We start from the raw sequence: 15255 nt of genomic DNA, 5'->3' as shown, positions 1-15255 counted from the left end.
CCCTGCGTGTTATTTATTTCAGTTTACTGTCTCAAAAGGAATGAAAGAAAACGCGGTAAGAGTTTAAAATATGTACTATAAATCAATCTTATATATTCCTCTTATTTATCTTGATAAGAATATTGTTTGTATTTATTTACGCTTTATGAGTTCAGTTAAATGCACATGTTGATAAGTGCTGCTTTTAATCCGGAAGGTGCACATTGGTAACGTAAATCCAGATCGCACTTTCATCATAAAAGTTACAAAGTTTTTGATAATTGATTCAATTAACGTGTTGTTGGTCGATTACAGCCGAGCGCAAAAGAGCCGCTGCTAAGACGCTCCGCTACAGGAACAACCGTGCGGTCTTGTTGAGGCGGGTAAGATTTAGACAAATAACAGCGCTGGTGTTCTTTTCTTACAATATAACAATATACTTTGATATGTTGCACCGGTAAAGCTTAATTGATATATTTATTTGATATCGTGTAATTTTTTCAAATCAAAGCGAATTTCACTTGATATTTCTAGGATTACGTAATGGTATATAGAGCTTGAAAGGGGAATGCTCTTTGCTTAATCTACGGAAACTAATTATTTAATTACAGCATAACTTGATATGAGGGAAATATACAAATGCTTAATATTTCTAATGAGCCATGTTTCTAAACATTCAGCCCCACGTTCATGTTGAACGGATGAGAAAATTAAAAGACATGAAAGTTACATGTGTGCATGGAATTTGCAGAAATATTTTCAAGATAAACAAAATCCAGAATACTCTTGTGCAGGTACGTTTTCTCATAACTGAAGTGGACCTTAGCGCTTAGATGATAAAGAATTTATAGTTTGTTTCATTGATAATAAACATATATTATTTGACAATATTTGTTAAAAAATACAGATAGATATATGTCAGAAGTAAAAGGGCTATAATCATTTCACTGTAGGTCCATTCCCTAGTAAAGCTGCACATAAATGAATGGCAGAATCAAAGGGCAGTTGTGGCTAGAGAGGTGAGTATTCTGATATGAAAAAAGATTGTTTCTTTTTTATAATAACATTTTAAAGTCCAATAACAGTACACGCATGCTGAATGGTTATACAGTATGAAAAAGCTTTAGATCTTTCGGTGGACGGACAAGGCAGCTGAAAGTTGTTATGACCCGACAAAACATGGATAACCTTTTATGGTCTCCCAAACATGAATATAATAGGCCATCTAATCATTCAATAAGACATGATAGTATATTTAACATCTGATCAAACGTTCAAATGATAGTTATTTTCTTTTCAATTCAGCCCCACATTCACGTTGAACAGCTACGGAAATTTAGAGACCAGGAAGTAACTCGTTCACTTGAAATGTGCAAGCATATAATCAAGGTTGACAAATTCCAGAACATCCGTGCACAGGTGTTTTATAATAATTATTATTATTATTGGAATAGTTGTGAATACTTAGACGATAACTTGTTTGATTTATGATAAAATATTGTTTCAATTTATATGTATTAAAGAGAAAAAAAAAACATATGGAAATATGTCATAAGTAATGTAATTTTTTCACTGTAGGTCCACCCCCTAGTAAAGCTCTACTTAAAGGAATGGCAGAACACACGGGCCGTGGAGATCAGAAAGGTTTGTTTTGTGACAAAAAAGGGTTAACATCTGCATTAAAACTTTAATGTTTTCTTAATTGATATAAAAATACAATGCCAGTAGTTGTTAAACTATGATATAGAATGCTAACCGTTAGATTATTTTTGCTTATGTTTTGTAATGTTTTGACCATCAAATTTTGGTAATGTTTTGACCATCAAAATCACGGGTTACCTTTCATGTTGTCCCAGACATTAATATAAAAGGACGTAAACTTATTCAAGTTCACCTTTAAATCTAGTAAAATCTAGTAAATTAAACAGCAGATCATAATTTCAAATAATACTCATTTTATTCTTAATTCAGCCCCACGTTCACGTTGAACAGCTACGGAAATTCAGAGACCTGGAAGTCACTCGTTCACTTGAAATTTGCAAACACATTATCAAGGTTGATCAATTCCAGAACATCATTGTACAGGTAAGTTATTATTATTATTATTATTATTATTATTATTATTATTATTATTATTACTGACGCGGTTGTGAATACATAGATGATGAATAGTTTGCTTGATTGAAAATAATAAAATAACAATAAATTACATAATATAAATCTTTTAAGCAGATGCATATATTAGAAATAATGTAATTCTTTATGAAATATTTATGAAGACATAGAGGTCTTGGTGAGTGGGCAGTAATTTAAAACTAAATTATTTATATTTACAAGTGCAGGGTCGGGTCGGTCAATGGTTGGTGAGTGGGAGAAAATTTTATTCAAAGAAAATTCAATTAGGTTGGGGAAATCCCAGGTATGATACCTTTAAGCAGGGAATCTTAAGATCCATAAAATGTATTTTAAATAAAATATCTATTTCGAATTTAGGTGAATAGTTTGAGTGCTCAGCATACCAAAGAACCAATTACGGCCAGAGTCGTCCAACAGACTGGCGGGAAGGAAATCGAGTTGGGAGATCAGACCCTTCTCACACTACAGCATCAGATCGAAACCTGCCTTATTTCAGCCTCTCCAATATACGTTGATCCAAGCATCATTTTATCAAGGCTGCGCAGTCGTCCCCCCAGACAAAGCCATGTATCAAACAGCATAGATGCGAGGGACCCTACCATTTTACTGATTGAACATACATCTAAAGAGCAAACATCTAACAGGACGAGAGAGCAAAATGTCGGGAAGCACGGGGTTCCGGTGGTTCAGCGTCTCAGCAGAAAAAACCACATTAAATCCAGCCCGAAAAACGGGACAAAAACACTGAAGGTACAACTTAAAATAGAGGAAAATAGTTATCGTAAATAACTAAATGATAAAACTTAAGGTAATATGCTTCAGGTAAGAGATGAAGGATCAGTGTGACCATATATGTCCCTCTCAGGTTAAGAGAACAATTTTAACTTACTAGTAATGTTTTAATTTAATATAGTGGCGTTTTTACATATATTTCAGGAGGCGGAATCTCAGCTACCCAATCTGCTATCAGAAAAACGCACTGTAACCAAAGACAGTTTATCAAAAGTGCGAAAAGAAACACAGAGAGATGAAGGAAAGAGAAGCAAAAATACTAAAAAGCCTGATATTCCAGTGGTTAAACACCTTAGCAGGGAAAAGATAAAGAACATTTCAGATAGGATCAAAGACCAGGTACAATCTAGGAAAGGAAATCTCAGAAATATTGGATACTTAACATCTGTTTAAATTTTTTTTAAACATGCTCATGTTAAATTAATTGGATGGAATGGGTGACGTAAGGCTAAGATACATAACAGGAGTCGGTGACATTTGGACTTAATTTTCCTCTCGGTTTTAGAGAATAAATAACTAACGTTTGGAATATGTATAGTTAATCTATTGATATTCTTCTTACAGATGGAGAAAAAGAAGTCCCTCAATCTACAATCAAAAAAACATGCTGTGACCAAAGCCAGCTTCTTTAAAATGCAAAAGGATGGGACTTTTAAGGTACCTGCCTCGGCAGATGAGAAGGACAATGACCTGTTTAACCTTTCTCTTGTAACCCAAGAAGCTATAATGGAAAATGGCTTTTTTCAGTTGCCCAAATATGATCCAACAAAAGAGACTGACGGTTTATCAAAAGTCCCCAAATCGAAGAAGAAGCATGGAAATGGAAAGAAACCAACCATTTTGATGAGAACATCTTCTCTGCCCAAATATAAGTTCATGACACAAGACTCGGAGGCATCACTTGCTGAAATACCAGCACCGAAAGTAACAGCTGTGGCCGACACAGAGCAACAGAGGTCCTTCAGTCCGAAACTACCAACAGTGGCGAGCAAACCCGAATACAATGCCAAAGACCTCGTCAATCAGAATGTGAAGAAAGAGGACCTGAGCCCTGTGTGTGAAGATCTAAATAGTGCCTCTATGGCCTCTGAACAAATAAAGATTAAACCTGCTTTGCCAGAAACTGAGGTAAGCAATTTAAGAAATGACACCCATCTTCTTCTGTTAGCAGCTTTGCCTGCCTGTTGCCTGCCTGTTATAAGCGATGCATTAGATTTCATGAGTTATAATACATTTAACAGAGTATAGCCATCAATGGAGGTCACGTGGTCTAAAGACAAGCTCAGATATCAGAATAATAGCTATAACTGCTGTTTTTGTGGTAAAACAGAATATATGATATTTCTATGAGTTACTAACAATGTTTTTATTGTGAAATATAGATCTCATACGGAGAGTTATTATCCCTTTAAGCCATAAATTATTAAAGCATTATCCCAGCAGGCAAACGACATTGATTCTACGTTGATTCAACGTTGATCCACCAAAATTAACGTTGATTCAACGGTGAATCAATGTCGTTTGTCTGCTGGGATGATTCAATTTTGTTTATTAAATTTTTTCACCTATATAAAGAAGTTGTTGTAGGCTTGATCATTAATAAGTTATCATTAATTATTAAGGCAAAGATCACTAAAAGTCTGATGGAAATACCTGAAACCAAACGGTTAAGTGAACAAGGTGTCGTCAAAGCCAGCATTGTTACTGTTGACAACAAAAAACAAATCATAAGAAACACAGATGACAAAGGTGTGGCAGCAGAACAAGTTAAGATTGAACCCACTTTGCTGGAAACTGTGGTAAATTTATGACACATTTCTGTTATTAGTGGTAAAATACCTTTCATAGCTAATAAATAACATCTATTATGAAAGTAATTTTTCTCAATTTTTTTCGCTAAAGAAAATTATGACGAAGACCTTGTAATGTTAATTGGTTCATTTATACCATTTCATCATTTTTAGGACCTGTCATCACTTGATCATTAATGATCACTAACTGTTGATGTTTGAAATATGTCTGTTTTATCTACTGTCATTCTTATTACAGGTGGAGAAATCAAACTCCCCCAATCTGCCACCAGAAAAACATGTAGTGACCACAGACAGCTTATCAAAAGTGCAAGAGGACACTGAGTTAGAGACAGCAGCCTCGGCAGATGTTACCCAAGAAACTCTAACAGAAAGTGACTTACCTCCTTTGGTCATACATTATCCCACCAAACAATCAAAAGGGAATGAGATTAGCAGTGTTACAAAAAACACCATATCAAAGAAAAAGCGCGTCAATGGAAAGAAACCAATTGTATTGATGAGAACGTCCCTGCCCAGTTACAAATTTATGACACAAAATTTGCAGAGACCCCCTTTTGAAAGACCGGCACCTAAAGTTAAAGATGTGGCCAATGCCTGGCAACGGGAGTCCTTCCATCTGACACTTTCAACTGTGGTGACTAAACCTGAGTACAATGCCGAGGACTACGTCAATCAAAATGTGAAAAAAGATGATATGGACCAAGTACCCTGCATCCAAAAAAGTACATCTATGGCCTCTGAACAATTCAGGATCGAACCCACATTGCCGGAAACTGAGGTACATCATTCAGGAAATGTTACACATCTTTTATTTTTAACAGCTTTGATATAGTTGCATACCCTAATTGTGAACTTTGAAGTCGTTATGAATTTTTGTTCATTAGAAACCTTGCTATTAAAAAGAGCTTTTTGTATATTTGATCACTAATATGCCATTATCAATCATTGCTTAAGGCAAAAAACACCAAAAGCCTGATGGAAATATCTGAAACCAAACAGTTAAGGGAATCAGGCATCGCCAAAGCCAGCGTTACCACAGCTGACGAAGAAAAACAGGTCAAAAGATACATGGATGATGGAGAAGAGGAAGTGGATAGTGTCAATCAAAATATGAAGAAAGGGGGACGAGAAACAAGTAAAATTCCATGCATCCAAAAACGTTCCTCTTTGACAATAGAACGAGATAAGATTGAACCCACTTTGCCGAAAACTGAGGTAAACAATTACTGACACTTTTTCTTCAGGTTATAACCATACCTTTCTGAAGTTCATTTTACCAGCTATTTGTGATATTTGCATCTTTAATAATAAGCGGTACTATGCATTTCTCAGAGTTATAAGTACAAAAACTTTTAAATGCAATGTTTGTCAATATTTTTTCATATCATATAATAAAGACCTAATGGTGAACTTTGCTTTGTAAATTTGTTTTCATTTTTTTTGTAGAACTTGTTATTGACTTGATCCTTAATAATAAAATCTTATAAATATAGGCCAAGAAAATCCACAGCTGTTTACATGTAGCTGAGAGAGAACATTCAAGAGAGTTTGATAGCAGCAGGAAAGAAGACAGGAAAAAAGAAACACTGCAAAGTCAAAGTGAGACCATGAGTCTTTCTGTTTCTCCTGTGGACATTGATCCAAGCATTATTTTGCTAAAACAGAGTTTCCATGGAAAATCACGCGTCTTCCCTGACAATGTCGTGTCCTCCATCATAGAAGACTTGATAGACCCTAGCATTTTATTGATGGGACCTGTATCTAAAGCACAAGCATTGAAAAAAGACGATATGGACCAAGTACCCTGTATCCAAAAAAGTACATTTATGGCCTCTGAACAATTCAGGATCAAACCCACTTTGCTGGAAACTGAGGTACGTAATTCAGGAAATGTTACATGTCTTTCATTTTTAACAGCTTTTGATATAGTTGCATGCCCTGTTATAAGGGATGAATTGGATTTCATGGGTTAGAATTCATATACCGATGAAACTGACATTTTTAATGTTTCTCATGAAATCAACTGCTGAAGACACATGTTATAATATAATTTACTTAAAGCTTTTCATCTTTATAAAAGTGTTGCAAACTTGATCATTAATATTAATAGGCCAGAATCATTTATTAAGTCGTTATGAATTTTTGTTCATTAGAAACCTTGCTATTAAAAAGAGCTTTTTGTTTATTTGATCACTCATATGCCATTATCAATCATTGCTTAAGGCAAAAAACACCAAAAGCCTGATGGAAATATCTGAAACCAAACAGTTAAGGGAATCAGGCATCGCCAAAGCCAGTGTTACCACAGCTGACGAAGAAAAACAGGTCAAAAGATACATGGATGATGGAGAAGAGGAAGTGGACAGTGTCAATCAAAATATAAAGAAAGGGGGAGGAGAAACAAGTAAAATTCCATGCATCCAAAAACGTTCCCTTTTGACAATAGAACGAGATAAGATTGAACCCACTTTGCCGAAAACTGAGGTAAACAATTACTGACACTTTTTCTTCAGGTTATACCCATATGTTTCTGAAGTTCATTTTACCAGCTATTTGTGATATTTGCATCTTTAATAATAAGTGGTACTATGCATTTCTCAGAGTCATAAGTACATTAAGTCTTATAAGAAATTTTTGTCAATATTTTTTCATATCATATGATAAAGACCTTATGGTGAACTTTGCTTTGTAAATTTGTTTTCATTTTTTTTGTAGAACTTGTTATTGACTTGATCCTTAATGATAAAATCTTATAAATATAGGCCAAGAAAATTCACAGCTGTTTACATGTAGCTGAGAGAGAACATTCAAGAGAGTTTGATAGCAGCAGGAAAGAAGACAGGAAAAAAGAAACACTGCAAAGTCAAAGTGAGACCATGAGTCTTTCTGTTTCTCCTGTGGACATTGATCCAAGCATTATTTTGCTAAGACAGAGTTTCCATGGAAAATCACGCGTCTTCCCTGACAATGTCGTGTCCTCCATCATAGAAGACTTGATAGACCCTAGCATTTTATTGATGGGACCTGTATCTAAAGCACAAGCATTGAAAAAAGACGATATGGACCAAGTACCCTGTATCCAAAAAAGTACATCTATGGCCTCTGAACAATTCAGGATCAAACCCACTTTGCTGGAAACTGAGGTACGTAATTCAGGAAATGTTACATGTCTTTCATTTTTAACAGCTTTTGATATAGTTGCATGCCCTGTTATAAGGGATGAATTGGATTTCATGGGTTAGAATACATATACTGATGAAATTAACATTCTTAATGTTTCTCATGAAATCAGCTGCTGAAGACGCACGCTATAATTTACTTAAAGCTTTTCATCTTTATAAAAGCGTTGCAAACTTGATCAGTAATATTAATAGGCCAGAATCATTTATTAAGTCGTTATGAATTTTTGTTCATAAGAAACCTCACTTTTAAAAAGAGCTTTTTGTATATTTGATCACTAATATGCCATTATCAATCATTGCTTAAGGCAAAAAACACCAAAAGCCTGATGGAAATATCTGAAACCAAACAGTTAAGGGAATCAGGCATCGCCAAAGCCAGGGTTACCACAGCTGACGAAGAAAAACAGGTCAAAAGATGCATGGATGATGGAGAAGAGGAAGTGGATAGTGTCAATCAAAATATGAAGAAAGGGGGACGAGAAACAAGTAAAATTCCATGCATCCAAAAACGTTCCTCTTTGACAATAGAACGAGATAAGATTGAACCCACTTTGCCGAAAACTGAGGTAAACAATTACTGACACTTTTTCTTCAGGTTATAACCATACCTTTCTGAAGTTCATTTTACCAGCTATTTGTGATATTTGCATCTTTAATAATAAGCGGTACTATGCATTTCTCAGAGTTATAAGTACAAAAACTTTTAAATGCAATGTTTGTCAATATTTTTTCATATCATATAATAAAGACCTAATGGTGAACTTTGCTTTGTAAATTTGTTTTCATTTTTTTTGTAGAACTTGTTATTGACTTGATCCTTAATAATAAAATCTTATAAATATAGGCCAAGAAAATCCACAGCTGTTTACATGTAGCTGAGAGAGAACATTCAAGAGAGTTTGATAGCAGCAGGAAAGAAGACAGGAAAAAAGAAACACTGCAAAGTCAAAGTGAGACCATGAGTCTTTCTGTTTCTCCTGTGGACATTGATCCAAGCATTATTTTGCTAAAACAGAGTTTCCATGGAAAATCACGCGTCTTCCCTGACAATGTCGTGTCCTCCATCATAGAAGACTTGATAGACCCTAGCATTTTATTGATGGGACCTGTATCTAAAGCACAAGCATTGAAAAAAGACGATATGGACCAAGTACCCTGCATCCAAAAAAGTACATCTATGGCCTCTGAACAATTCAGGATCAAACCCACTTTGCTGGAAACTGAGGTACGTAATTCAGGAAATGTTACGTCTTTCATTTTTAATAGCTTTTGATATAGTTGCATGCCCTGTCATAAGGGATGAATTGGATTTCATGGGTTAGAATACATATACCGATGAAACTGACATTCTTAATGTTTCTCATGAAATCAACTGCTGAAGACACATGTAATAATATAATTTACTTAAAGCTTTTCATCTTTTTAAACATGTTGCAAACTTGATCAGTAATGGGCTAAAAATCATTTATAAAGTCGTTATGAATTTTTGTTCATTAGAAACCTTACTATTAAAAAGAGCTTTTTGTATATTTGATCACTAATATGCCATTATCAATCATTGCTTAAGGCAAAAAACACCAAAAGCCTAATGGAAATATCTGAAACCAAACAGTTAAGGGAATCAGGCATCGCCAAAGCCAGGGTTACCACAGCTGACGAAGAAAAACAGGTCAAAAGATACATGGATGATGGAAAAGAGGAACTGGATAGTGTGATTCATAATATGAAGAAAGGGGGACAAGAAACAAGTAAAATTCCATGTATCCAAAAACGTTCCTCTTTGACAATGGAACAAGATAAGATTGACCCCATTTTGCTGAATACTGAGGTAAACAATTAATGAGACACACACTTTTTCTTCGGGTTATAACCAAATGTTTCTGAAGTTCATTTTACCAGCTATCTGCATATTTGCATCTTTAATAATAAGTGGTACTATGCATTGCTCAGAGTCATAAGTACATTAAGACTTATAAGAAATTTTTGTCAATATTTTTTCATATCATATGATAAAGACCTAATTGTGAACTTTGCTTCATGAATTTGTTTTCATTCTTTTGTAGAACTTGTTATTTACTTGATCATTAATGATAAAATCTTATTAATATAGGCCAAGAAAATCCACAGCTGTTTACATGTAGCTGAGAGAGAACATTCAAGAGAGTTTGATAGCAGCAGGAAAGAAGACAGGAAAAAAGAAACACTGCAAAGTCAAAGTGAGACCATGAGTCTTTCTGTTTCTCCTGTGGACATTGATCCAAGCATTATTTTGCTAAGACAGAGTTTCCATGGAAAATCACGCATCTTCCCTGACAATGTCGTGTCCTCCATCATAGAAGACTTGATAGACCCTAGCATTTTATTGATGGGACCTGTATCTAAAGCACAAACATTGAAAAAAGACGATATGGACCAAGTACCCTGCATCCAAAAAAGTACATCTATGGCCTCTGAACAATTCAGGATCAAACCCACTTTGCTGGAAACTGAGGTACGTAATTCAGGAAATGTTACGTCTTTCATTTTTAACAGCTTTTGATATAGTTGCATGCCCTGTCATAAGGGATGAATTGGATTTCATGGGTAAGAATTCATTTACCGATGAAACTGACATTCTTAATGTTTCTCATGAAATCAACTGCTGAAGACACATGTAATAATATAATTTACTTAAAGCTTTTCATCTTTATAAAAGTGTTGCAAACTTGATCATTAATATTAATAGGCCAGAATCATTTATTAAGTTGTTATGAATTTTGTTCATAGAAACCTTGCTATTAAAAAGAGCTTTTTGTATATTTGATCACTCATATGCCATTATCAATCATTGCTTAAGGCAAAAAACACGAAAAGCCTAATGGAAATATCTGAAACCAAACAGTTAAGGGAATCAGGCATCGCCAAAGCCAGCGTTACCACAGCTGATGAAGAAAAACAGGTCAAAAGATACATGGATGATGGAGAAGAGGAAGTGGACAGTGTCAATCAAAATATAAAGAAAGGGGGAGGAGAAACAAGTAAAATTCCATGCATCCAAAAACGTTCCCTTTTGACAATAGAACGAGATAAGATTGAACCCACTTTGCCGAAAACTGAGGTAAACAATTACTGACACTTTTTCTTCAGGTTATAACCATACGTTTCTGAAGTTCATTTTACCAGCTATTTGTGATATTTGCATCTTTAATAATAAGCGGTACTATGCATTTCTCAGAGTCATAAGTACATTAAGTCTTATGAGAAATTTTTGTCAATATTTTTTCATATCATATGATAAAGACCTAATGGTGAACTTTGCTTTGTAAATTTGTTTTCATTTTTTTTGTAGAACTTGTTATTGACTTGATCCTTAATGATAAAATCTTATAAATATAGGCCAAGAAAATTCACAGCTGTTTACATGTAGCTGAGAGAGAACATTCAAGAGAGTTTGATAGCAGCAGGAAAGAAGACAGGAAAAAAGAAACACTGCAAAGTCAAAGTGAGACCATGAGTCTTTCTGTTTCTCCTGTGGACATTGATCCAAGCATTATTTTGCTAAGACAGAGTTTCCATGGAAAATCATGCGTCTTCCCTGACAATGTTGTGTCCTCCATCATAGAAGACTTGATAGACCCTAGCATTTTATTGATGGGACCTGTATCTAAAGCACAAGCATTGAAAAAAGACGATATGGACCAAGTACCCTGCATCCAAAAAAGTACATCTATGGCCTCTGAACAATTCAGGATCAAACCCACTTTGCTGGAAACTGAGGTACGTAATTCAGGAAATGTTACGTCTTTCATTTTTAATAGCTTTTGATATAGTTGCATGCCCTGTCATAAGGGATGAATTGGATTTCATGGGTTAGAATACATATACCGATGAAACTGACATTCTTAATGTTTCTCATGAAATCAACTGCTGAAGACACATGTAATAATATAATTAACTTAAAGCTTTTCATCTTTTTAAACATGTTGCAAACTTGATCAGTAATGGGCTAAAAATCATTTATAAAGTCGTTATGAATTTTTGTTCATTAGAAACCTCACTTTTAAAAAGAGCTTTTTGTATATTTGATCACTAATATGCCATTATCAATCATTGCTTAAGGCAAAAAACACGAAAAGCCTAATGGAAATATCTGAAACCAAACAGTTAAGGGAATCAAGCAACGCCAAAGCCAGCATTACCACAGCTGATGAAGAAAAACAGGTCAAAAGATACATGGATGATGGAGAAGAGGAAGTGGATAGTGTCAATCAAAATATAAAGAAAGGGGGAGGAGAAACAAGTAAAATTCCATGCATCCAAAAACGTTCCTCTTTGACAATAGAACGAGATAAGATTGAACCCACTTTGCCGAAAACTAAGGTAAACAATTACTGACACTTTTTCTCCGGGTTACAACCAAACGTTTCTGAAGTTCATTTTACCAGCTATTTGTGATATTTGCATCTTTAATAATGAGTGCATGGTACTGTGCATTTCTCAGAGTCATAAGTACATTAAGTCTCATAAGAAGTTTTTGTTAATATTTTTTCATATCATATGATAAAGACCTTATTGTGAACTTTGCTTCATGAATTTGTTTTCCTTCTTTTGTAGAACTTGTTATTTACTGACATTAATGATAAAATTTTATTTATATAGGCCAAGAAAATCCAGAGCTTTTTACATGTAGCTGTGACAGAACATTCAAGAGAGTTTGATAGCAGCACGAAAGAAGACAGGAAAAAAGAAACACTGCAAAGTCAAAGTGAGACCATGAGTCTTTCTGTTTCTCCTGTGGACATCGATCCAAGCATTATTTTGCTAAGACAGAGTTTCCATGGAAAATCACGCGTCTTCCCTGACAATGTCATGTCCTCCATCATAGAAGACTTGATAGACCCTAGCATTGTATTGATGGGACCTGTATCTAAAGCACAAGCATTGAAAAAAGATGATATGGACCAAGTACCCTGCATCCAAAAAAGTACATCTATGGCCTCTGAACAATTCAGGATCAAACCCACTTTGCTGGAAACTGAGGTACGTAATTCAGGAAATGTTACATGTCTTTAATTTTTAACAGCTTTTGATATAGTTGCATGCCCTGTCATAAGGGATGAATTGGATTTCATGGGTTAGAATTCATTTACCGATGAAACTGACATTCTTAATGTTTCTCATGAAATCAACTGCTGAAGACACATGTAATAATATAATTTACTTAAAGCTTTTCATCTTTATAAAAGTGTTGCAAACTTGATCATTAATATTAATAGGCCAGAATCATTTATTAAGTTGTTATGAATTTTTGTTCATAGAAACCTTGCTATTAAAAAGAGCTTTTTGTATATTTGATCACTCATATGCCATTATCAATCATTGCTTAAGGCAAAAAACACGAAAAGCCTAATGGAAATATCTGAAACCAAACAGTTAAGGGAATCAGGCATCGCCAAAGCCAGCGTTACCACAGCTGATGAAGAAAAACAGGTCAAAAGATGCATGGATGATGGAGAAGAGGAAGTGGATAGTGTCAATCAAAATATGAAGAAAGGGGGACGAGAAACAAGTAAAATTCCATGCATCCAAAAACGTTCCTCTTTGACAATAGAACGAGATAAGATTGAACCCACTTTGCCGAAAACTGAGGTAAACAATTACTGACACTTTTTCTTCAGGTTATAACCATACGTTTCTGAAGTTCATTTTACCAGCTATTTGTGATATTTGCACCTTTAATAATAAGCGGTACTATGCATTTCTCAGAGTCATAAGTACATTAAGTCTTATAAGAAATTTTTGTCAATATTTTTTCATATCATATGATAAAGATCTAATGGTGAACTTTGCTTTGTAAATTTTTCATTTTTTTTTGGAGAACTTGTTATTGACTTGATCCTTAATGATAAAATCTTATAAATATAGGCCAAGAAAATTCACAGCTGTTTACATGTAGCTGAGAGAGAACATTCAAGAGAGTTTGATAGCAGCAGGAAAGAAGACAGGAAAAAAGAAACACTGCAAAGTCAAAGTGAGACCATGAGTCTTTCTGTTTCTCCTGTGGACATCGATCCAAGCATTATTTTGCTAAGACAGAGTTTCCATGGAAAATCACGCGTCTTCCCTGACAATGTTGTGTCCTCCATCATAGAAGACTTGATAGACCCTAGCATTTTATTGATGGGACCTGTATCTAAAGCACAAGCATTGAAAAAAGACGATATGGACCAAGTACCCTGCATCCAAAAAAGTACATCTATGGCCTCTGAACAATTCAGGATCAAACCCACTTTGCTGGAAACTGAGGTACGTAATTCAGGAAATGTTACGTCTTTCATTTTTAATAGCTTTTGATATAGTTGCATGCCCTGTCATAAGGGATAAATTGGATTTCATGGGTTAGAATACATATACCGATGAAACTGACATTCTTAATGTTTCTCATGAAATCAACTGCTGAAGACATATGTAATAATATAATTAACTTAAAGCTTTTCATCTTTTTAAACATGTTGCAAACTTGATCAGTAATGGGCTAAAAATCATTTATAAAGTCGTTATGAATTTTTGTTCATTAGAAACCTCACTTTTAAAAAGAGCTTTTTGTATATTTGATCACTAATATGCCATTATCAATCATTGCTTAAGGCAAAAAACACGAAAAGCCTAATGGAAATATCTGAAACCAAACAGTTAAGGGAATCAAGCAACGCCAAAGCCAGCATTACCACAGCTGATGAAGAAAAACAGGTCAAAAGATACATGGATGATGGAGAAGAGGAAGTGGATAGTGTCAATCAAAATATAAAGAAAGGGGGAGGAGAAACAAGTAAAATTCCATGCATCCAAAAACGTTCCTCTTTGACAATAGAACGAGATAAGATTGAACCCACTTTGCCGAAAACTAAGGTAAACAATTACTGACACTTTTTCTCCGGGTTACAACCAAACGTTTCTGAAGTTCATTTTACCAGCTATTTGTGATATTTGCATCTTTAATAATGAGTGCATGGTACTGTGCATTTCTCAGAGTCATAAGTACATTAAGTCTTATAAGAAGTTTTTGTTAATATTTTTTCATATCATATGATAAAGACCTAATTGTGAACTTTGCTTCATGAATTTGTTTTCCTTCTTTTGTAGAACTTGTTATTTACTGACATTAATGATAAAATTTTATTTATATAGGCCAAGAAAATCCAGAGCTTTTTACATGTAGCTGTGACAGAACATTCAAGAGAGTTTGATAGCAGCACGAAAGAAGACAGGAAAAAAGAAACACTGCAAAGTCAAAGTGAGACCATGGGTCTTTCTGTTTCTCCTGTGGACATCGATCCAAGCATTATTTTGCTAAGACAGAGTTTCCATGGAAA

Source organism: Lingula anatina, chromosome 1, assembly GCF_051362555.1.
Source record: "Lingula anatina isolate TDL-2025a chromosome 1, LinAna3.0, whole genome shotgun sequence".
NCBI classification, from domain to species: Eukaryota; Metazoa; Brachiopoda; class Lingulata; order Lingulida; family Lingulidae; genus Lingula; species Lingula anatina.
This window is presented reverse-complemented; position numbering follows the sequence as displayed.